This window comes from Mobula birostris, chromosome 3, assembly GCF_030028105.1.
Source record: "Mobula birostris isolate sMobBir1 chromosome 3, sMobBir1.hap1, whole genome shotgun sequence".
NCBI lineage: Eukaryota > Metazoa > Chordata > Chondrichthyes > Myliobatiformes > Myliobatidae > Mobula > Mobula birostris.
The window spans coordinates 89,401,664-89,425,839 of NC_092372.1; the positions used below are offsets into that span (position 1 = coordinate 89,401,664).

Consider the following 24,176-nt stretch of genomic DNA (forward strand, 5'->3'; position numbering starts at 1 on the left):
GTGCCCTACCATTCACTGTATAAGACCTACCCTGTTTGGTCCTACCGAAGAACAACACCTTGCACTTGTCTGCATTATATTCCATCTGCTGTTTTTCAGCCCATTTTTCCAGCTGATCAAGCTTCCTCTGCAAGCCATGATAGCCTTCCTTGCTATCCACTACACCCCGAATCTTGGTGTCATCCGCAAATTTACTGATCCAGTTAACCACATTGTCCTCCAGATTGTGATATACAGTAGATGCCAAACACCAACGAACCCAGCACCGATCCCTGTGGCACTCCACTTGACACAGGCCTCCAGTCAGAGAGGCAACTATCTACTACCACTTTCTGGCTTCTCCCACAAAGCCAATGCCTAACCCTATTTACTACCTCACCTTGAATGGCGAGCGACTGAACCTTCTTGACTAACCTCCCATACGGGACTTGGTCAAGTGCCTCGCTAATGTTCATGCAGACAACATCCACAGCCTTGCCTTCATCCACTTCCTTGAAAAACTCTACAAGATTGGTTGAACGTGATCTACCACGCAGAAAGCCAAGGTGACTATCCTTAATTAGTCCATTTGTATCCAAATACTAAGAATCCAGTCACTTAGAATACCTTCCAATAACTTTCCCAAGACTAATGTCAGACTCACCGGCCTATAATTCTGTGGTTTATGTTTAGAGCCTTTCTTAAACAATGGAGCAACATTAGCTATCCTCCAATCCCCTGGTACCTCTCCTGTCTCATTCCTTAATAGCAGATCAAGTATCGCACAGTCTGTCACCGGGACTTCTATGTACTGACCAACAGAGCTTTCCTGAGCACATTTAATACACTCCATCTCATCAAATCCTTTTACAATATGAGAGTCCCAGTCAATATGTGGAACGTTAAAATCACCTACTATAACAACCTTGTGTCTCTTGCAACAGCCTGTGATCTCTCTACAAATCTGTTTCTGTAAATCCCTCGGACTGTTGGGTGGTCTGTAACGAAGCTCCATTAACCTTTCTTATTTCTCAGTTCCACCCACAAAGCTCACTAAACATGTCCTCCAGTCTGTCCTGACTGAGCACCGCCATGACAGTTTCCCTGACTAGTAATTCCAGGTGTTGATCCATGCCCTGAGCTCATCTACTTTCCATTCACTCTAGTGTTAAACTTGATTTAATCAAAGGGCATTACATAATTTAAGAGGGTAAGGGACCAGAAACACTAGCACATCTAATCTAGCTCCATTCGTTGGAACGTGATCACTGACTTTCATTAAAGAGTAAATTGCTGAGGAATGAGCATATAGGAAGGAGACTGAAAATCTTGTCGAATGGTGCCACAACAGCCTTAGCAAGACCGAAGTGCTAATTATTGACTATAGGAGGATGAAGCTGGAGATCCGTGAGATTAGGGAATCGGAGATGGAGAGGGTCAGTCATTTAAAATTCTTTTGGTGTTATCACATTAGAGGATCAGTCCAGCACATGCGGTAAGTGTCATCAGAAAGAAGGCACCGGAGGGGAATTGCTTTTGGCATTACATTAGAGCTGAACTAACCTTGGGGACCTCCTGCTTAAATGTGGACATCTCACTCATTGGTCCTTGATGAGATCCAGATGGCAGCAATTCCAGTGGATGAGGGATCTATGCAGAGTCTTTCTCCTCCTTTGTCTCTCCCTTTGTTCCACACCATATGTCCCTGCTCATTTTCCAAACAAAACGATTTGTAAAGAGAAAGCTGGCAAATACATGACTAAAAGCGACGGATATCTGTAAAATCCGGAAGTCAGCAAAGGTCCTTTACCTCTTGCCACACCTTTCTTGGTAGATTTTGTAACTCAGCACAACCAAAGAAAGCATCATTCTCTGGCAGAATCATAGCAACAGACAAAAAAAAAAACGATCCACACTTAACCTACAAGTAGGCAATGTTTTACTTATATCAGAGTCAGGGAGTCAGACAGCACAGAAACTTGCCCTTCGGCCCACCTTCTCAATGCTGACCATCAGGTACCCATCCGCACTCATCCCATTTACCAGCACTTAATCCACAGCCCTCTATTCCCTGGTTCCAAAGTGTAGCCCCTGCTTACAGGTTGATTAGGATCACAGTCAGCCCCTTCTGCATTCAGCACATAGTTGTGTATTCACCCTACTGACATCATGTGAAAGTAGTAACAATGCTTACAGCACTCCATAAAAATAGATGCTACCTATCTGAAACTCAGATTGCAGATTGTCATGGACTGGATATTCTCCAGCTCATTACATAGTAACAGTAGCACTAAGGTAACACATTCTCATTTATTTTCGCCATGTTTTCTACAATGAGTAGCGACTGCAAGTGATTATGCCTGTGATGTCACTTACAAACAAATCAGGAAGGTCATTATAATCCCATCTCAAAATAAAACAACTAGGGAGAAGGTGTCATTGTGCGTAGGAGCAGAATTGGACATTTTGGCTCATCAAGTCTGCTCCTTCATACCATCATGGCTGATTTATTATCCTCCTCAACCCCAATCTCCTGCCTTCTTACTAATCAATGACTTGCCTCCACAGCTGCCTGAGGCAATAAATTTCACAGATTTCACCTCCCTCTGAGATTCCTCCTCATCTCGGTTCTAAACGGATGCCTTTCTCTTCTGCGACTGTACGCTTTGGCTCTAGAGCCCCCACTACAGGAAACGTCCTCTCCACAAGATCCAAAAATTTGGGTGCCTGGTTCGGATAAGAGTGTGGAACTGGTTCTGAATCCAATCTAAGTTGCTTTCTGCCCCCCCTCCCCCCACCAGCCTCCTACTCCCATCTAGATCTAGTATTTCAAGTCAGGGTGAAGGTAGGCAGGGGAAATATCATGGTCTTACTGAAGGTGGTCAGACACAGTGCTGTGATTGGCTGGGAGTATAGAAGAAAGGATCACACCCACTACTATGGTTAAGGGATAGGGGATGTATTGTTTCAGAGATACAGGTAGTGCAGAGGGAGCAAGGACTCAAAAAGCTATGGAAATCTGGCATTTTACAGATGACCCTCACCAATTTTTACAGAAGCACCATAGAAAGTATTCTGTCTGGATATGTCACAGCTTCTTATGGAAAATGCTCTGGCTAAGATTACACAAAACTGCAGAGTGTTGTAAATGTGGTTCAGTCCATCATGAAAACCAGCTTGGACACTGCCTACTGGGAAATCAGCCAACATTATCTTGGATACACCAACCCTGGACGTCCTCTGGCAGAAGACACAAAAGCTTCAAAGGATGTACCAGCAGGCTCAAGGACAGCTTTTATCTCAATGTTGTAAGACTCTTGTACAATTAAGATGAACTTTTGACTGCATGATCTACTTCAACATGGCCCTTACATTTTATTGGTCTACCTGTGCTGCACTTTCTCTGCAAATGCCATTCTGTATTTGATTTTCCCTTTGAACTGCCTCAAAGTATTGGTTGTATGTTTTGTAATGATCTGTATGAGTGGCATGAAAAAGAAAGATTTTGCAGTGTATTTTGGTGCATGTGATAACAATAAACCAACTATCCATGACCAATTACTGTGGTAGCAGAGAGAAGGGGAAGGAGGGACTGAATGCTGAGCTATGTGTGAGACAAGGATCCCTCGCCAACATTTCACTGGCAGGACCTCTGTTCCCTGGCGACTCTGGCAAAGTGCATTTCCAGTGTAACATAGTCCATGTTCTCCCCCAGGACAAAAAAAGGAGCAACGCATAAGGGATGTTGTGATCTGGTGAATCCCAACATTGAAAACAAGTTGGGGCAAAAAATAAATAAATTGCCAGATGCTGAAAGAAATGGATATTGTTTTCTACTTCCTGCTTAAGTAAGCAATCTGACAATGATCATGTTGGGATTTTGTTACTAAGCATTGTTTTTCCATGCAATGATTTTAAAAATACATATTCAAGTTTGCCTTGATCATGAAAAGTTCTATAGATTTTAAGAATATTATTCAAAATAAGTTGAGGAATGATAAATGGTGAAGTCAGTAATTGAATTGTATCTTGTACTAACTTCAGGCCATTACAGTACAAATAAAGTATAGACTTTTTGTCTTGCTTCAGTGCAGCTTGGGATTTCAATCAGGATGTTTTGACTCATTACCTCAAGGCAGTGAATCAAAACATCCTGGAGGATTCTTCCCGATCACAGAGGACAGCAGCAAAACGGAAGCTGAATTTATTATGTACATTTCCGGTGCACCTAAAAGCTTTTTGTGCACAGAAATATTTTGAGAAATCAGCTTGTGATGTGGACACGTTAGCTCCATTTACTGATGCAGCACTTGGCATATCATGAGTCAAATACACAGCAGACTGACTCAGAAGCACAGATCTTGCAAGCTGAGATATATATATTTTTTTACTTACTGGCAGATTTGTACTAGAGGACAATTTCAAAGTATGCTTCTTCCATTATATATAAGGGGCCATGTACTTCAAAATAGGCTCACAATATATACTATGTTAAGTGGGTTCCAGAAAGCAATATGAACACACTCCTTGTGCAGATACAGTGGATTAAAGATGCATTTCGGTGCAGACTGCAGAAGGTATGTACCTGCCAGGGAGTAGGAATTGTGGTCTGAGCATCCCAGCACATTGATGGCCGGAAACAGAAATGCTTGCATCAACGCTGTCTACATTTTGGATGCTGTCAGCCACAGAACCACTTCTGGAGGCAGTGCCAAGAGCAGTTCTCTTTAAATCGGTCTGCAGTTAGCAGGCTCAGTGGAGACTCCTCCATCACAGTTAGGGTGAGAGATCAAGAGAACCATCCTGGAAATTAATGGAATAAATGTGTGCACTCACAATGCAATTAAATAATTTCCAGTTGTGTACAACGTACCCTGAAAACCTAACATGGCTGAGAACAATGAAGTGATGGGCCCCGAAGTTACACGTATCTAAATTACCAACATCCTCTACCGCTATCTCTTACTTTGCTGCAGGGTCTTCTCAGGAGAGAAAGACGACATGCTGAACGTTGCCTCAAAGCAATGCCCATTTTGTTGCAGTGGTGAAGGTTTGCTCAGCAGAGAATGGAGAATGAATGCTGTCAATCTCAAAATGGTGGGCACCTCTTGCAGCTCTCCTTGTGGGCTCGGGGAGGAAGGCTGGCTCGGTGGAACTTGTAGTACCAGAAATCATGCTTGCAAGCTTGCTCACGCAAATCCCAGCAAATCCCACACTGCCACATCCCTTCCTGTGCCCCCATCCCCTTGCATTCCTGTTTGCCTGATATTGCTGCTGTAGCCTATCTTGCAGGCTTCTCTGACCATTGCTTGTCCTGCAGTATCCCTAAGTATCCTGTTTCCTTCTGTGCACCTACCAAGAGCATGGAATAGGTGGGGAGAGGAGGTAAGCACAAGACAGAAGGAACTAAAACATATTACATTTTAAAGTACCTTTATACTAGCTCTTGCCTTTAGGAGCAGATGGCATTCCTCCTTGTTTTCTATTGAGAGAAAATTCAATGTTGGAACAAAATGCATTCTGCTCCAAGGCAACACTAAATATGTTGTTTTCTTTTTCCCTCTTCTTATCTTCACTGGACCCTACAGCAAAGTACCGGAGACATTGAAACAATGATTTTTTTTTTGAGTATTTAAAGCAAGCTGTAGTTAAAGTGATCTTAATTTTTGAGTTAGGATGTAAAATCTGATGGCAATATCTCCAAAGATATTCTGCTGAACACAATTTGAATTTACGCTGCCCCTAACACGGCAGAATATCCCAAGGTGCTTCACAGAAGCATTATCAATCAAAATGTAACGCAAACCACATTGTGAGATATTTAAATATGTCATCTAAAAGTGCAACAAGGATGTAAGATTTCTTTTACAAGAGGGAGAGAGAGAAGATGAGGGATTTAGAAAGGGAATTCCAGAGGGGGCCTTGTCAAGCAAAGGCATAGATGCAGTGGTGGGGTGATTAAATCTGCGGATAAGCAGGAGGCTGAAATTAGAATGACACCAATAGCTCAGAGAACTACAGAGGAAGTGGAAGACTGAACTAAAGCTGTAAGGGAGTCTGTAAATGTTCAAATATAGCTATTGTTTAACCAGAAACAAAAGAGCTCAGCAAGCACACGTTTGATGGACGAACACTTCTGGTTACAATTCAAGCCGTGGGCAGCAGAGTTTTGTACATCCTGTTACTGAGGGTTAAACAGGTGTGCAGGTCCAGGAGAGGGTTGCAATAGTCATGTTCAGAGGTATAGATGAAGATTTCAGCAGCAGATATCGTACAAAAGGTGTGATATTAGATGGCGTATTGAAAATAGAAATAAACAGTCTTAAACAATTACAAAAATTGGCCTTCACCTTGTGTTTTCCTAGGCAATTCTATTATTTTATTTGCCTTCATAAATGTCAAGGATATTTGTGCTCATTAAGGTTAGACCTTGAGGAAAATGCAGTAACTTCTGTTCATGGCATTTCAGGCTTTGGAATTAAACTATTCATTAGCGTACAAATAATTAACATTTTATTTAAATACATTGTATACTAATAATTATTTGGTTTGCTTCTTAAATCACTGCATAGAAACAAAAGTCATATAGAAGGTATCATGAATGTTTTCAAAGAAAACCTTCAAAATCTCAATGTGAGATCAAGTACATTTTGCTCATGAGCTGGAGTCAAAATTCAAAATTTTTAATTGTGCCCTTTCTCTATATGTATTTGATATTTCCATTTTAACCATCTTGAATTATTTCTGAAAAAGTGTACCTTATTGCCATATTCATAGAAGTTTTTGAAATTCCAATTGGGGTTTGACAAACTGAGCATGTTTTATTAAATATTTTCTTGGCAGACAGACACTTAAGCTGTCTGGCTGTGCTTAAATTGAAAAAGGGCTAAGCCTTGTAGCTGAAATGATTTAGAACCTAAACCTCATAATAATCATTCACTTATGATATCTTGGTCTAGAAAAGTGAAATCCAAAAGCAGGAAAATCTGATTTGTTGATTTTGTTAAGCTAGATAGGTAAAGATTGGAGTTAACATGCATGCCTATGCCATAGGTATATCTCCAAAAGTGATTGGAAGGAAGTTGGAAAGAAAAATAGAATACTGTCTTTAAAATCGAAGATTTTTCCATTTTTCCAATTAGATGTTTGAATGAAAACATGATACGCAGGTAACCTAACCTTGTTTAGATTGTTCCAGGAACTGAATGGTAAGGTAGAAAACTGCAAGTCCATTTCATTGGTTCACTGGGGAGACCGACAGCAGGGTGCTGCATGAACTTGGCTGTAGCACAGACTAGGCCCTCATGCCACAGTGTTGCCTGTTGTTGCACCCCAGGGAAGGCAACTCCGAGGCTGGGTTAGGGGCAGACCCCTCCCATTGGTACTGTTCTCCAGTGTTCAGTGGAAGAGAAGCTGAATTGCATTCATCTGCAGACTGCTGTGAGCTTGTCCTTGCCGACAACATCCATGCAGCATCAACCTACAGGGCAGAATACTCAGGAACTTGGGCTATATCATTTAATTTTGTGTGACTATATGTTTACTGCTGTCTATTATATGTTACATGTGCCTGGTATGGTGTATAATTTTCGGTATTGTGTTTTGCATCTTGACCCTGAAGGAACTCTGTTTTGTCTGGCAGTATTCATGGGTATCTATGCACGGTTGAATGACTGTTATATTTGAACTTGAACTTGGATGTCGCACTTTCTATCTCCAGAGGCTTCATCTGGATTCTTGCACCAATCTAATTTGTGTTCAACACAACTAATAAACCAGAAATTTATGTAATGATTATTAGGATAAACTTCATTCAAAGATGGAGCTGAGATAGGTTAGGTCCTTTACAGGTTGATGGTCTCAACATTAATGCACTGAACTAACTGTACACTCTGTGCCCAAAGCCCTTTAATAAAGTATTAGTCATTGGTAGGCTTCTTCTCTGTGCTAACTTTCAGGATACCAGAACAAGAGTTTCCTATTATTTTAGCAGTTGCACAGTAGCAATCACAAAGGAATTAACTTTTAAATGTATTGTCAGAATGTATTTAAATGTATTCACTTCGTGAATATGGAATAATGGAAGTAGGACAAAAATCACAGACCCAACAAAGTGGAGAACTGTGATTGTTGTCTTGGAAGAAATTTTGTCAGTGCTATAAGAACAAACATGATGTCGTTTTCTGTCATATCCATTACTAGCAAAGCAATCCAGAAAAAAATACAGGACAAATTTACTCCAGCTAGTCACTTTGCCATCAGTCTTTCAACCAACAGGAAACTAATGGATGTTGCATTTTTTTACCAATAATATTGATGATATCATAGGAATTATACTATTAATTGTGTTGTAGAGATATACACCTTCAGCCGATAATGTCAGAGCCAACTATCAATCCTATGTTAATCATAAATTTTTATTGTTTCAATCGATACTGGGGGTTAGGGCAGAGCTCACAGCCGGAGGCCAGTATGCAGGATATCCCACTGAACTTTATTGCTAAAGCTGCTTGTACAATATGTGAACTCATTCCAGGTAGGAGTGGCTAACTGAGTGGTATAGGAGTTACACTGTTAACTGCCACTACATTTATAATCACCATATTCTCTTTAACTCCTCCAAGTTCTACCACTCACCTACACACTAGGTTCAATCTGCAGAAGCCAGTTAACCTACCATCACGCTCGTCAGGGATGTGGGAGCAAAGCGGTACACGTGGAGGATACCCATGCAGCTCATCCACAAGGGGTATGTATAAGCTCCAGGCAGATTGCACCTGTGGTTAGGATTGATCCTTGGTCTCTGGTGCTCTGAGGCAGTGCCCCAGTGCTCCACTAGTTATGGCACTGTGTTACCCTTCAGGCAGTATTTAATAAAAGGTGACATGAAAGAGTTCTAGTAAGACTGAAGTTAATGTGAAACAAGGGATGTACAGTCCTATCACAATGGAAGGTAGCCTTGTCCGTTAGCAATTAATCATTTCAGTGCCATTATTTTGCTTCGCTCTACAGTGCAGTGTCGTAGAGCTAATCATATTCAGCTGTTTTGTGACCTTCCCTCCATGACAAGTTCAGAAGTTTCTTCATAACAATTCCATGAAGCAACCTAAGGAGATATCAAACATACACCAACCACCCCCCACCCCGGCCCCGGCCCCCGGCCCCCGCCCCCCCTCTCAAGATAGCAGAGTTGTTGTTCGTTTCCGTGCCTTGTGGCGCATCAGACGGCATTTAATTTTTTTGCCATTTCCTTAGCATTTGTCTGTTTTCTACGAGGCCGAGTTGCTAGCTCCACCGATGGAAAGCGTGCAAGGAGCCAGCTGGATTCAAACCTGGGAGCTGATCCCACTACACCACCAGCCAGCTAGCCAGCAGAGTGAAGCCTGGTAACTATTGACCTGTGTACCTAACATCAGTGGCACAGAATATACTGATAATACTTCTGAGGGAGAGGATTAATAATTACTTAGAATTGTGATAACTAATCAGAGACAAGCAACTTGCCTGACTAATTTGATTGTATTCTTTGAAGAGATAATGAAGTGTATTATTAATAGCAGGACATTGGGTATGATTTACATGGACTTTAGCAAGACAAGGTCCCACCTGGGAGGCTACTTTAAATGGTTAGGGCCCGTGGGATCCAGGGCCAAGTTGGCAAACTTGAGTCCAAATTTGGCTTGGCAATAGTAGATGGAAGGCAATGTAAGAATGATGTTTATGTAATCAGTTGGATGCTTGTGACAAGTGGTGTCCCACAAGGATTGGCGTTGGGACCCTTGCTGTCTGCAATGTACAAAATGGACTTGTTTCATATGAACTTGGATATGGATGGGTGGGGCATGATCAGAAAGTCTGTGGATTACATAAAGATTGTGAAGTTGTTGATAGGTTATGTTGGGCTATGAGGTGATACTGATGTGCGCTGAAATGGGCTGAAAGTTGGCAATTGGAATTTGACCTAGAAAAATGTGAGATGAATCATTTTCAGAGAGCTAATGAAGCCATTAGTGGAATTGAGGACCTTGGAGTATAAGTCCATAGGTCTTTGTAGGAGGCAACACAGGTAGATAACCTGGTGAGGAAGGCATGTTCCCATAGTGGCATTCATTTGTTTTAGACTATATCTGTTTTCCCTGGACTGGAGGAAGTTAAGGAGAGATGTGGCAGAGGTATATATAAAATTTGAGGGATTTGGATAGGATAAACCACTGGTCAATAACTGTTCTCCTTATCAGTGATAGATAAGACTAAAGGACATAGCTATAAGTTAAGGGGAAGAGACTTCTTCAGATATGAAGGGGTCCTTCAGCACCCAAAGGATATTAAGTACTTGCAATGAACTATTTCATAGAATGGTTGGAGCTGGGTTTCTGACAGCTGACAGCATTTACGAAGTGTCCAAATGAGCACTTGAATCGTACAGGCAAAGAGTGTATGGAACCAATTTATGAATAATGGACTTAATATGGAAGGGTGTTCACTGGTTAATATTGAGCAGTCGACCAAATGGCTTGTATCCACAGTTATGATTCTATCACTCTATAACTTCATTACAAGGTCTGAGCAGTTATCAGCCACAAACCAAAAGTTGCTTTTATGGCAATAAGAACTCACATCAAATAAATATTGGCAAAGGACCATCTTCACGATGGAGGCTAACTCAAAGTATTTATTGTAATACTATTAGTATATTTCCCACCATCCTGGGGCTCAGTATTAACGAGAACCTTAACATAAGGGGTGTGGTACATTGTAGGCCAGAAACAGGTTAACCTGTAACAAGTGTTTCCCTCTGGACTTCCCAAAGTCCTCCCATTGCTTGCAAAATATATTTGGAATGAAATGGGCTGCTCGTACTTGAGCACAATCTCAGTCACAGTCAGGAATCTCGGCATCATCAGCCCACCCAGCGTGATTGCTATTCAACCATCTGGCATTCAGTCCCTCCACCAGCAGCAGAACAGTGTGCATCACCTGCAGCAACTCACCAGGGCTTCTTTGAAAGCACTTCCAAAACCTTTAACTTTTAATAGCAAGAAAGACAAGGACAGTACGTAAATGTAAAAATGTTTCTCCTTGCAAGTGTCTTCCATGTGGACATTATTTTGACTTGGAAATACATTGACATTCATGGCTGGATCTAAGTCCTTCAGCTCCCTGACCAACAGCATTCTGGATTTGTCTCCATTAGATAAAATGCAGCATTTCAAGAAAGTAGCTCACTACATCATCTAGAACAGACAGGGATGCATTGCTGGCCTCAAAAGAGATAGAAATATCCCATAAATTGATGAAGAAAAACAAATAGTCAAATAGAACAATTAGCAAATACTTGAACAAAAACTAAATACAAGCCAATAGTTTAACATTGCAAGTGTTCTCTTGTGAAGTGAAACAGATTCAGCTTGACTGAAGGTATTCCCCAAAACAATAACACAATAATGTAAACACAAAAGATTCTGCAGGTGCTGGAAATCCAGAACAACACACACACACACACACACAAAGTACTGAGATTTCAGCAAGGTCAGGCAGTATTTATGCTAAATAAACAGTAGTTGTTTCAGATCAAGATCCTTCATCAGGATTGGTGTTGGAGACTTTGGAGCATGTTCCTACAGACTAATTTAGAAATAGGATCTGTTTAATAACTTTGCATTTATTTTTGTAATGACTTTAAATTTTTTCAGTGGAAATTAATGATAATGAGCAAAACATTTAAATGAGAGATTTCGTAAGTACAGAGCTGAAGGGGAATTGAAGGTCAGGGTTTGTAAATGAGTTGGGCAATAGCCGGTGGTCGAATTCCAAGTTGGAGTGCCCCACCATTCAAGGCCAGTGATCCCCAGAGGCATGGAGGACAAAGGCCAGCGATCCCTATGGTCAAAGGCCATGGTCAGTGACTGCAGCCACAAAACATCAAATTTCACGACATATGTCACTTACAATAAACCTGATTCTGAAGCTGAAACATTGCTGCATACTCCAAACATTCAGTACACTAATCTACTGTATGAGCTCATTGGCTCTTAATTCTTCACCAAATTGCATTAGAATCTCTTCATGACCTTGTTCAATTCACCTCCAGATACTCTGCTCTTTTACTGTCCTGCTTCCACCCACTTAACTATATTTTACTGTAAAACAGCACTCTGTCTTTATGTAGCTACCTGGACTTTATAATACCACACGGCACAAGAAACTGAGGTGCAGGAATGCTGATACAGGGATTTGACCCAAGACATTAACAACTTCTTTCAGTCTACAGACACTGCACAACCTTCTGACTTCCTCCAGCAGATTGTTTGTCGTTCTACAAATGAGAATTTTGCGATGTTTCTAAATTTCTCCATTAATAATTCCTCCCTTATGAACCTTAAAATACAGTTCTTTGAAGATACTTTAGGCCAGATGCAACAACCTGTAGGCCATTAAGTCATAATAAAGACACAGGTACTACCCAGGCGCATTCAATTCAATCTAGAAGAAAGTATTGGGTGGCTAATCCTTTCAATTTTTTACAGATCATTTTTAGCCCTCTCATTGCAAGCTATCACCTGCCAAATTTACAGGTCCCTCTAAAATGTCTGCTCACTTACGAACAAGACCATTACTGTTCATTACATCACCATGGTCTTGACAGACACCTGGCTGCTAATACATTCTGCCCTCATCCTCACCAATGCAACTTGAATCATCAAATTTCTCTGTGACCTGTGCCTGACCTCTTCTCCTTTGACTTTCTCATTTTGTTCCATTGTTCTTTATGACATTTAAATTTGTTCTGCTCTATTCCCTACTTTCCTTTTTCTCAATGCTCAGTAGACTTCAAATTCCATCTCAACTCATCTTGTTCTCTCTCTTACTTCACTGGCAAGATCAAGCAACATATATGATGGTAAGGTTTCACTTCACTTAGAGGCACCTTCACGGTCTCCTACATCTCCCAACAACCCTGTGATTTTAGTCTATGAAGATGACATGAGAAGATGCTTCAGGATGATGAACCCACAGAAAGCATCTGGCCCAGACAATGTACTTGGTCGAGTACTGAAATCTGGACCATTCAACTACAGGTGTCCCCTGCTATTCGAACGTTGGCTTTACGAAACCTCACTGTTACGAAACACCTACATTAGTACCCTGTTTTCGCTTTCTGAAGGTGTTTTCACTGTTACGAAGAAAGGCAGCGCGCGATAAAAGGCAGTGCGCGCCCCGAGCAGCCGCTCTCCCCTGGATTCGGATCAGCATTGCTTAAACACGTTGCATTGAGCAGCCGTTTGCAAGCTGAGTTCTAAGGTGTCGGAAAAGCTTGAAGGAGCTCGTAAGGGGGTTACACTTAGTGTAAAACTAGACATAATTAAGCATTTCAATTGTGGTGAACGGAGCAAGGACAAAGTGAGTTTGGCTTGTGGAAGCTGACGAAGATGATGTTGAAGAGGTTTTGGCATCCCATGACCAAGAACTGATAGATGAAGAGCTGATGCAATTGGAAGAGGAAAGGATAGCAATCAAAACCGAATGCAGTAGTGAAATGAACGTGAAGCAACTGCGTGAGATTTTCGCTGCAATGATAAAGTACGACTTTAATTTTGAAAGGGTATGTAGGTTTAGGGGATATTTGCAGGATGGTTTGAGTCCTTACAAACAACTGTATGATAGAAAAATGCGTGAGGCTCAGCAGGCAAGCAAGCCTTGCACGTCAGCCACAGCAGACGATGAACCTTGACCTTCGATATCGAGGCGCGCAGTCATAGGAGAAGATGAGCTGCCTGCCCTGATCGACGATGAGATGACACCCCCGTGTCCCACCACCCCAACACCCGGGCCCTGGACAGATACTGTACCGATTCGCGAAGAATGCAGCGGTAGCCGGGAGGCACACAGCACATCTTTAAGAAGAAAGCGGAAATAAACATGCTAATTAATTAGGTGCCACCTAGCACGTAATAAATTAGCATGTTTATTTCCACTTTTTTCTTAAAGATGTGCTGTGTGCCTCCCGGCTACCGCTGTGTTCTTCGCGGCAATGTATCAGTCAGTGGCCTGGAGGGTGGGGGCCACTGCACCACCCAACCTGCGACGACCCAGCCTAACACACCATCATCAGTGTGTTCCGCGCTGAACCAATTCCGGTAAGTGATACTACACTGTACATATGTTATTTCTACTTTATATAGGCTGTGTATTTTTATGTGTTATTTGGTATGATTTGGCAGCTTTGTAGTTTAAACGTTACTGGAGAGTGCGTTTATGCCAACTGTGCTTGCGTGAGATTTTCTGCCAAGAGCGCTTGCATGAGATTTTCGCTACGGAGATCTGGGCAGACAATCGTTGTAGAGAAGTATTTCTACTTTTTCTACTTTATATAGGCTGTGTATTTATCATATCATTCCTGCTTTTACTATATGTTATTGTTATTTTAGGTTTTATGTGTTATTTGGCATGATTTGGTAGGTTATTTTTGGGTCTGCGAATGCTCACAAAATTTTCCTATATAAGTAAATGGTAACTGCTTCTTCGCTTTACAACATTTCGGCTGACGAACCGTTTCATAGGAACGATCTACCTTCGGGTGGTGGGGGAAACCTGTATTGTTAGAGCAGACTTTGAAATACCCACTTGCTTCAAGCAGGTTTCAATTATACCAGTGTTGAAGAAGAACATCATAACCTGGTTCAATGACTATGGTCCAGTGGCACTTATATCCACTGTGATGAAATGCTTGAGGGGTGACTTGGATCCACTCCAATTTGGCTACCATCACAAATGGTCAACAGACCAAACCCACCAATGAGCAATCTATGTGGAGCACTGTCGCTGGAAAGCAGTATCCATCACCAAGGACCCCCATCATCCAGGCCATGCTGCCTTTTAGCTGCTGCATCAGAAGGAGGTTCAAGAGCCTTTGGTCCCACACCACCAGGTTGAGGAACAGTTATTACCTCTCAAACATCAGGCTCTTGAACCAACATGGGGATAGCTTCACTCACCTCAGCACTGAACTGATTCCACAACCTATGGGCTCACTTTCAATGACTTTACAATTCCAGTTCTCAATATTTACTATTTATTTATTTATATTATCATTTTGATTTTTTTTCTTTTTTGCCCTGGCACAATTTGTTGCCTTTTGCATATTGATAATTTGTCCATCTTTGTTGTGTGCAGGTCATAGATTCTATCGTGTTTCTTTTTATTTACTGTGAATGTCCACAAGATAATGAATCTCAGGCTAGTTTATGGTGACATATATGTACTTTGATAATATATTTACTTTGAATTTTGTTCTCCAATCCCTGCTTAATTTCTCTCCATTCAAGTTATTGATCTTATTTTAACAACAGTTCTTTAATTTAGCCATCTAATATAGTTTTTTTTTACCAATCATCCTCTCAACCAGAATCAAGGCATTCATTTTATCTTGTAAACTATGATGACTTAAACATAATCTTTAAACGGCACCAAGTAATTTAATACTGGGGATCTAAAATGAAAAAAAAATGGAAGAAAAATTGAAATACTCAACTGATCAGTTGACTTCTGCAGAACAAGGTAAAAAATAAATGTTTTCTTGTAAAACCTTTCATAACAGTGAACACACAGAACTTTAGATTATGAGAACACTCAGTCCTCTTTTATTGTCATTTAGAAATGCATACATGCATTAAGTAATGATACAATGTTTCTCCGGAGTGATATCACAGAAAACAGGACAAACCAAAGACTAACACTGACAGAACCACATAATTATAACATATAGTTACAGCAGTGCAAAGCAATACCATAATTTGATGAAAAACAAACCATGGGCATGGTAAATAAAATTTCAAAAGTCCCAGAGTCGATCGACTCCTGAGTCCCCGATAGCAGCGGCAAAAGGGAGAAACTCCCTGCCATAAACTTCCAGGCACCATCAACTTGCCGATGCCTTGGAAGCAGCCGAACACAGCCGACGCTGAGTCCATCCGTCCGAAAACCTCGAGTTTCCGACCAGCCTCTCTGATATAGCTTCCCGAGTGCCATCCTCCGCCGAGCGCCTTTGACCTCGCCCCGGCCGCTGAAACACGCAAAGCAGAGGATTTCGGGGCCCTCAGCTCCGGAGATTCTGGTTACCACACAGTAGCAGTGGCAGCAAAGCAGGCATTTCAGAAGTTTTCCAGATGATTAGTTTGCATCCGTTTACTGACCTGCTGGATTTTCCATTTATGAAGATATTTATTTATTTATTTTATTACTTTTTTTTTATGGAGATTATTTATTGTTGGTGTAACTTAATAGATTTTTAATTTCTTCCTTTCTCCAATCATTAGACACCTGGAGGAATTTCAGTGGAGATAAAATCAATTGTGCAAGTTAAGAACTTCAAAGATACCATACTCAGAAGGTCATCGCCAGAACCTTAAGGACATGTGTGTATGCATTAATATGATTTTTTATAAGCTCTTTCAAATGGGACTATATTTAAATTTCTGAGCTAGTGCTTAATTAGAATTTTAAAGGTGAAATAATAGGAATGATTTTAAAATTTTTGAAATGGATGAGAGAATTCAGACAAGGGGCTCTTTAAGATATTATTAACAAAATGCATTTGAACATAGGTAGACTTTGTTTAATAATTCCTTGGTGTCATGGGGTATAGCAACAACTTTAATTACTTTTTAGATTTGACATTCAAGATGCACATCAACTTGTTTACACTGAGGTTCTCATGAGTATCTACCAGCCAAGTTATCTGGTAAGAGAGCTGTGTGATTTCTCTGATAGGCGACTCACTGATTTTCATTCAGAATCAAAGCAAGGTTCACAACAGACTTCAATAAATGAAGGTACTTCATGGAGCTGCTGGGCTAAATGATAAGCAATTACATAAAGTCAAATTAAGGCAGTCTTTTGTGTGGCCCCTGAGAAATTTGTTTAGCTATACATGACAGCATTTCAGTGATTTATACCACTGCTCATTTCAGCATCAGCATTATCTCCATTAACTGAAGCAATTAATATGAAAATGAGTAATTCCATTCTCTCACACATGATGATCGGAAAAGAGCAAGCACAGACATGATGGTGCGTTTCAGCTGAGAACAAGCTTCACAGAGAAGTAAATGTGAAGAGGTTGAAGCTAATGTCAAAGACTGCACAACTGCAAACCTATATGCATGGATTCTGGCAGTTTATATCCATTACCTTTTCTTTTATTTAACTTTGATTAACCGAGAAACATTTTTGCCAGTGGACTTAATTAAAATCTGCTCCATTTACATCAAAAGGGAACAAGTGTGCTTCAGAATTGGTATGAGAGACTATTTCCACTGATCTCTGGAGCAAAATTAACTTTTTTTCCACAATCTTTGCAAAGGAAAATTCTTGTGGCAGGTGCTTTATTTCGCCTCACCAATTGAAGTTTTCAAAGAATGAATAAAAGCAGTCACAAAGGGACATACTTACTGATCCAAGGGGCAACCAGCCAAGCAATTTGTGCACAAATACCTCACACCTTATGCATGTTCCATTTGTTATTCAGAACTATTTAATGTTTATAAAGCGAGGATGTGGTCCAATGTAGGTTACAATGTTCCATTCCCAACATTATTGTCATAGAGTCATAGGAAAGTACAGCACAGAAGCAGGCCCTTTGGCCTGTCTAGTCCATGCTGAAACATTTAAACTGCCTGCTCCCATCAAATGCACCCGGTTCATAGCCCTCCATACCCCTACCATCCATGCACCAATCTAAACGTTTCTTAAACGTTGAAATTGAGCTTGCATGCACTACTTGCACTGGCAGCTCATTCCACACTCTCATGACCCTCTGAATGAAGAGGTTTCCCCTCATATTCCCTTTAAACTTTTCAGCTCTATCCCTTAACCCATGACCTCTAGTTGTAGTCCCACCCAACCTCAGTGGAAAAAGCCTATTTGCAGTTACCCTCTCTATACCCCTCATAATTTTATGTACCTCTATCAATCTCCACTCATTCTTCTACGTTCCAAAGAATAAAGTCCTAACCTATTCAATCTTTCCTTATAACTCAGGTCCTCCAGTCCCAGCAACAACCTTGTAAGTTTTCTCTGTGCTCTTTCAACCTCATTTTTTTATCTTTCTAGTAGGTATGTGACCAAAATTGCGCCCAAATCTCCACATTAGGCCTCATCAACATCTTATACAACTTCAACATAACATCCCTTCCCCTGTACTTAAGACTTTGATTTAAAGTGCCAAAAGCTTTCTTTATGATCCGATCTACCTGTGATACCACTTTCAATGAATTATGGACCTTTATTACCAGATCCCTTCATTGTACCACACTCCTCAGTGCCCTGTGTGTAAGACCAACTTTAATGCACTTGTCTGCATTAAATTCCATCTGCCATTTTTCAGCCTATTTTTCCAGCTGGTCCAGATCCCGTTGCAAGTTCTGATAGCCTGCCTCGCTGTCCACTATACCACCAATCTTGATGCCATCCACAAATTTGATGATCAATTAACCACAGTATCACCCAGATCGTTGATGTAGATGACAAACAACAAAGAACCTAGCACTGATCCCTGAAGCACACCAATAGTCACCGTCAACAGTCAATAGTCAGAGAGGCAATCATTTACTACCACTCAAAGCAAATGTCTAATCCAATTTACTGTCTCATCTTGAATGTCACGCAACTGAATATTCTTAACTAACTGCCCATGTGGGACCTTGTCAAAAGTCCATGTAGACAACATCCATGGTCTTGCCTTCATCAACTTTCCTGGTAACTTCCCCAAAAATTTCTATAAGATTGGCTTGATATGCCCTACCACACACAAAGCCATGCTGACAATCCCTAATCTGTCCATGTCTATCCAAGTACTTATATATTTGGTCCCTTAAAATATCATTCAGTAACTTTCCCACTACTGATGTCAGGCTCACTGGCCTATAATTTCCTAGTTTATTTTATAGACTTTCTTAAATAGTGGAACAACACTAGTTATCCTCCAATCCTCCGGTACCTCACCTGTCGCTAAAAATTATTTAAACATCTCTGCTAGGGCCCCTTCAATTTCTGCACTTGCCTCCCACAGGATCCGAGGGAACACCTTGTCAGGCCCTGGGGATTTATCCACCCTAATTTGCCTCAAGACAGCAAACACCTCCTCCTCTGTAATCTGCATAGGGTTCATGACCTTGCTGCTGCTTTGCCTCACTTCTCAGAGTCTGTGTCCATCTCATGAGTAAATACAGATGTAAAAAATCTATTTCGGATCTCCCCATCTCTTTTGGCTCTACGCATAGATTACAATTCTGATCTTCCAGAGGAACAATTTTGTCCCTTGCAATCCTTTTGCTCTTAAAATACAGCATCTGTAGAAACCCTAGGAATTCTCCTTCAGCTTGTCTGCTAGGGCAACTTCATACCTTCTTTTAGCCCTGTTGATTTCTTTCTTAAGTGTTCTCTTGCATTTCTTATACTCCATAAGTACATAATTTATTCCTACCTGCCAATACCTGCTACACACTTCCTTTTTTTTCATTAACCAGGGCCTCAATAGCTCTTGAAAACCAAGGATCTCTAAGCCTGTTTTCTTTACCTTTTGTTCTAACAGCCACATACAAGCTTTGTACTCTCAAAATTTCACTTTTGAAGGCTTCCCACTTACCAAGTGTATCTTTGCCAGAAAACAGCCAGTCCCTACCCACACTTGGCAGATCATTTCTGACACCATCCAAATAGGCCTTTCTCCAACTTAGAATCTCAAGCTGCGGACAAGACCCATCCTTTTCCATATTTACTTTGAAACTAATGGCATTAGTTTCACTAAATGCAAGGTATTCTCCTATACAAGCTTCTATCACCCACCCTGCCTCATTTTCTAATATCAGATCAAGTATTGCACACTGTCATTGGGATTACAATGTACTGATTAAAGAAACTTTGCTGAACACATTTGACAAACTATATCCTATCTAATCATTTTACAGCAAACATGAGGAATTCTGTCCTGATGAAGGTTCTCGGCCTGAAACGTCGACTGTACCTCTTCCTAGAGATGCTGCCTGACCTGCTGCATTCACCAGCAACTTTGATGTGTGTTGCTAATCATTTTACAGTATGGGAGTCCCAATCAATATATGGAAAGTTAAAATCACCTGCTATCACAACCTTATGTTGTCCTTCAGTGTTTAGAACAAACTGCTGCTGGTAAACCACACTCTCCCTTCAGGGGAATGGTGTTGCTCCCCCTTCATACAACCTGTCCACCCTGGCAGAGGTTGGCTGCATTTGATGAAAATTTTCTCAGAGTGCTAACACACAAATGGCAAATGTGATATTTTATAAGATCCATTTTGGCATCTAAATCTGCAAACAGTTTCATAAATAGCTACTGAACTCATGGTGGCAAAGTGTAGATCTCAAAACCTGCTGAAAAACATGGGTGGTCTTTTGGTGCAATGTGAAAAAGAAGGATTTTGTCATCCACACTTGTTCAGCACCTGAAAAAAAAAACCTGAAAGATGACTTAATTAATTGAGAACATGAAATGTTTGTCACTAACTCTTTCTATCTTCCCACTAAACAAGAAGTCTTGTAATTAATGGCAATTCTTACCTCATCAATCTAGACAGTAACACTTAACCAGGAGAAATCCTACCATTGAACTGATATATTCATCATTCTATGTATAATTTCCTCAGAGAGTACCAGGTGGTAAGAATGGCTGGGAACGCCACTGATATTCCACCCCCGCCTGCTCACCTCTCCAATCCCATCAGAATATGGTAGTGTGGGAGATAATTTTAGCATTTCAACAGATAGTCAACTGAAAGTGATGAAGTCATTATAGATTATCAGCTTCTTAGAACTTTACCCTTTATTGAAGTTGCCACTGATGAATTCTCTAAAGTATAATTGTTTGTATTCTGAAAAACCTTTGTTCAATTATAGTCATAAATTAGGAGAGAATGTGATAGGAGCATGTCATGGAAAATCTAAAACACAATGGGTTAAATGCTATGTAAGGTTCCATCTGAGCAATGTTCTTTCTGTACTTCAAATGTGATTCAACCGCAAATGGATTAATGACCCAGAGACCTACTAAAGTGAAATGTGAAGTAAAGTGCATGTATAATGTTGTAGGCATCACTGAATCATATCTGAAAGAAGATTATAGCTGGCAGCTTAATGTCCAAGGATACACATTGTATTGAAAGGACAGGCTGGTAGGCAGAGGGGGTGGCATGGCTCTATTGGTAAAAAAATTAAATTAAATCATTAGAATGAGGTGACATAGGGTTGGAAGGTGTTGTGGACAGAGCTAAGGAACTGCAAGGGTAAAAGGACCCTGATGGGAGTTACATACGGACCTCTAAACATGAGTAAGGATGTAATGTGGCAGATAGAAAATGCATAGCAAAACAGCAATGTTACAATATTCATTGGCAATGTCATTATGTAGGTACTATGGAATGGGAAAATCAGGTTGGTGCTGTGTTCCAAGAGGGAGAGTTTCTAGAATGCTTATGAGATAGTTTTTTAGAGCAGCACATGGATCAGCCCCTATTTTGGATTGGGTGTTGTGCAATGAACTGGAATTGATTAGTGAGCTTAAGGTAAAGGAACCTTTAGGGGTAATATGATCATAATGTCATCAAATTCACTCTGAATTTTGAGAAGGAAATGCTAAAGCCATATGTATCAGTAATACAGTGGAGTAAAGTGAATTACAGAGGCATGAGGGAGGAGTTGGCCAGAATTGATTGGAAAAGAACACTGGCAGGGATGATGGCAGAGCAGCAATGGCTGGAATTTCTGGAAGCAATTTGGAAGGCCAAAGAGGAAGAAGTATTCTAAAGGTAAGATAACACAACTATGGCTAACAAGTGAAGTCAAAAGCAAAGTAAAAGCCAAAGAGAGGGCATATAATAAAGCAACACTTAGTGGGAAGTTAGAGGATTGGAAACCTTTTAAAAACCAACTGAAGGCAACCAAAAAATTCATTAAGAAGGTAAAGATAGAATATGAAAGTTAGCTAGCCAATAATATTAAAGAGAATACCAAAAGTTTCTTCAGATACATAAAGTGTAAAAGAGGGGTGAAAGTGGATATCAGCCTGCTGAAAAACAATGTTGGAGAGGTAGTAATGGGTGCAAGGAAATGGCAGACAAACTGAATAAGTATTTTGCAACAGTCTTCACAGTGGAAAACTCCAGCAGTATGGTGGAAGTTCCAGGGGTCAGGGGTAATGAGGTCTGTGAAGTTACAATAAATAGAGAGAAGATTCTTGGGAAACTGAAAGGTTTGAAGGTAGATAAGTCACCTTGATCAGATGGTGCACTCCACATGGTTTTTGAAAGAGCTGGTGAAGAGGTTGTGAAGGCATTAGTAACGATCTTTCAAGAATCACTAGATTTTGGAATGGTTCCAGAAGACTGAAAAATTGCAAATGTCACTCCACTCTTCAAGATGGGAGAGAGGCAGAAGAAAAGAAACTATTAGTCAGTTAGTCTAACTTCAGTGGTTGGGAAGATGTTGGAGTCGATTGTTAAGGACGTGATTTCAGAGTATTGGCAGGCACATGATAAAATAGGTGGTAGTCAGCATGGTTTCCTCAAGGGAAAATCTTACCTGTTAAATCTATTAGAATTCTTGGAAAAAATAACAAGCAGGATAGATAAAAGAGAATTGGTTGATGCTGTGCACTTGGATTTTCAGAAGGCCTTTGCCAAGATGCCACACATGAGGCTGCTGAACAAGGTACAAGCCCATGGTATTACGGGAAAGATTCTGGCAAGGGTAAAGTAGTGGTTGATTGACAAGAGGCTATAAGTAGGAATAAAGGAAGCCTTTTCTGTTGGCTGCAGGTGACTATTGGTGTTCCGCAGGGGTCTGTGTTGAGACCGATTCTTTTTATGTTATATGATGGAATTGATGGCATTATAGTTTGCAGACGATATGAAGATAAAATGGAGGGGCAGGTAGTTTAAAGCAAGCAGAGAGGCTACAGAAGGAGTTAGATAGGTTAGGAGAATGGGCAAAGAAATGGCAGATGGAATACAGTGTTGGGAAGTATATGGTCATGCACTTTGATAGAAGAAATGAAAGGGTAGACTATACGAAAGGGTAAAGAATACCAAAATCTGAGGTGCAAAGGGACTTAAGAGTCCTTGTGCAGGAATCCCTAAAGGCTTATTTGCAGGCTGAGTCTGTGGTGAGGAAGGCAAATATGATGTTAGCATTCATTTCAAAAGGACTAGAACATAAGTGCAAGGATGTAATGTTGAGACTTTACAAAGTACTGGTGAGACCTCACTTGGAGTGTTATAAGCAATTTTAGGCCCTTTTTCTTAGAAAGGATGTGCTGAAACTGGAAAGGAGTCAAAGAGAGTTCACGAAAATGATTCAGGATTAAACGGCTTCTCATATGAAGAGTGCTTGATGGCTCTGGACCTGTATTCACTGGAATTCAGAAGAATGAGGGGGTGACCTAACTGAAACCTATCGAATGGTGAAAGGCCTTGATAGAGTGGATGTTGGGAGGATGTTTCCTATGGTGGGAGTGTCTGAGACCAGAAGACACAGCCTCAGCAAAGAGCGGCGTCTCTTCAGAAGAAAGATGAGAAGAAATTTCTCTAGACTTTGAGTGCTGAATCTGTGGGGATTGTTGCCACAGTCAGCTGCGGAGGTGAAGTCTTTATGTATATTTAAGGCAGAGGTTGATAGATTCTTGATTGGTCAGGGCATGAAGGGATGTGGGGGAAAAGGCAGGAGGTTGGGGGTGAGAAGACAAATAGATCAGCCATGATGAAATGATGAAGACTCGATGGATCAAATGGCCTAATTCTGCTCCTGCATCTTTTGGTGTATTTTGTGTTCAAATTGCAAGCTGCTAAGTTCAGAAGCAGATGAAAATACAAAATGAAGCCAGTGATGTGATTTTGAATCATTTTTGAAATGGTGCTTGGTACATTACATTTTACCCAGAACATTTCAAAATGTTTTAAGTTGGTTCCGCACTCTATTGTGCGAAATTGGAATTCAATAAAAGTCACACGAGTTGTAATTATAATTCCTTCACTTTCTGAAAGCTTCGAGATTTGCTCAGAGTTCAGAATTATCTACAATAACAATGGAATATTCTAACACTGTTCAAGTCACTTTACAAAATGTGCTGATCAGTGATCCTGTAAATGAGATTTTTGTCACCCTATGAT

General features: G+C 40.7%; 1 long non-coding RNA gene across 1 annotated transcript in view; it reads left to right on the forward strand.

The window, feature by feature from the left end:
* LOC140195153 (uncharacterized) overlaps positions 1–23,454 on the forward strand; it is a 41,201-nt gene extending 17,747 nt beyond the window's left edge. Inside the window, exons 2-3 of the long non-coding RNA XR_011885376.1 lie at positions 16,296–16,394; positions 19,947–23,454. This is a non-coding gene — a long non-coding RNA (uncharacterized lncRNA). The remainder of the gene's footprint in view (positions 1–16,295; positions 16,395–19,946) is intronic.
* Positions 23,455–24,176: the final 722 nt, after the last annotated feature.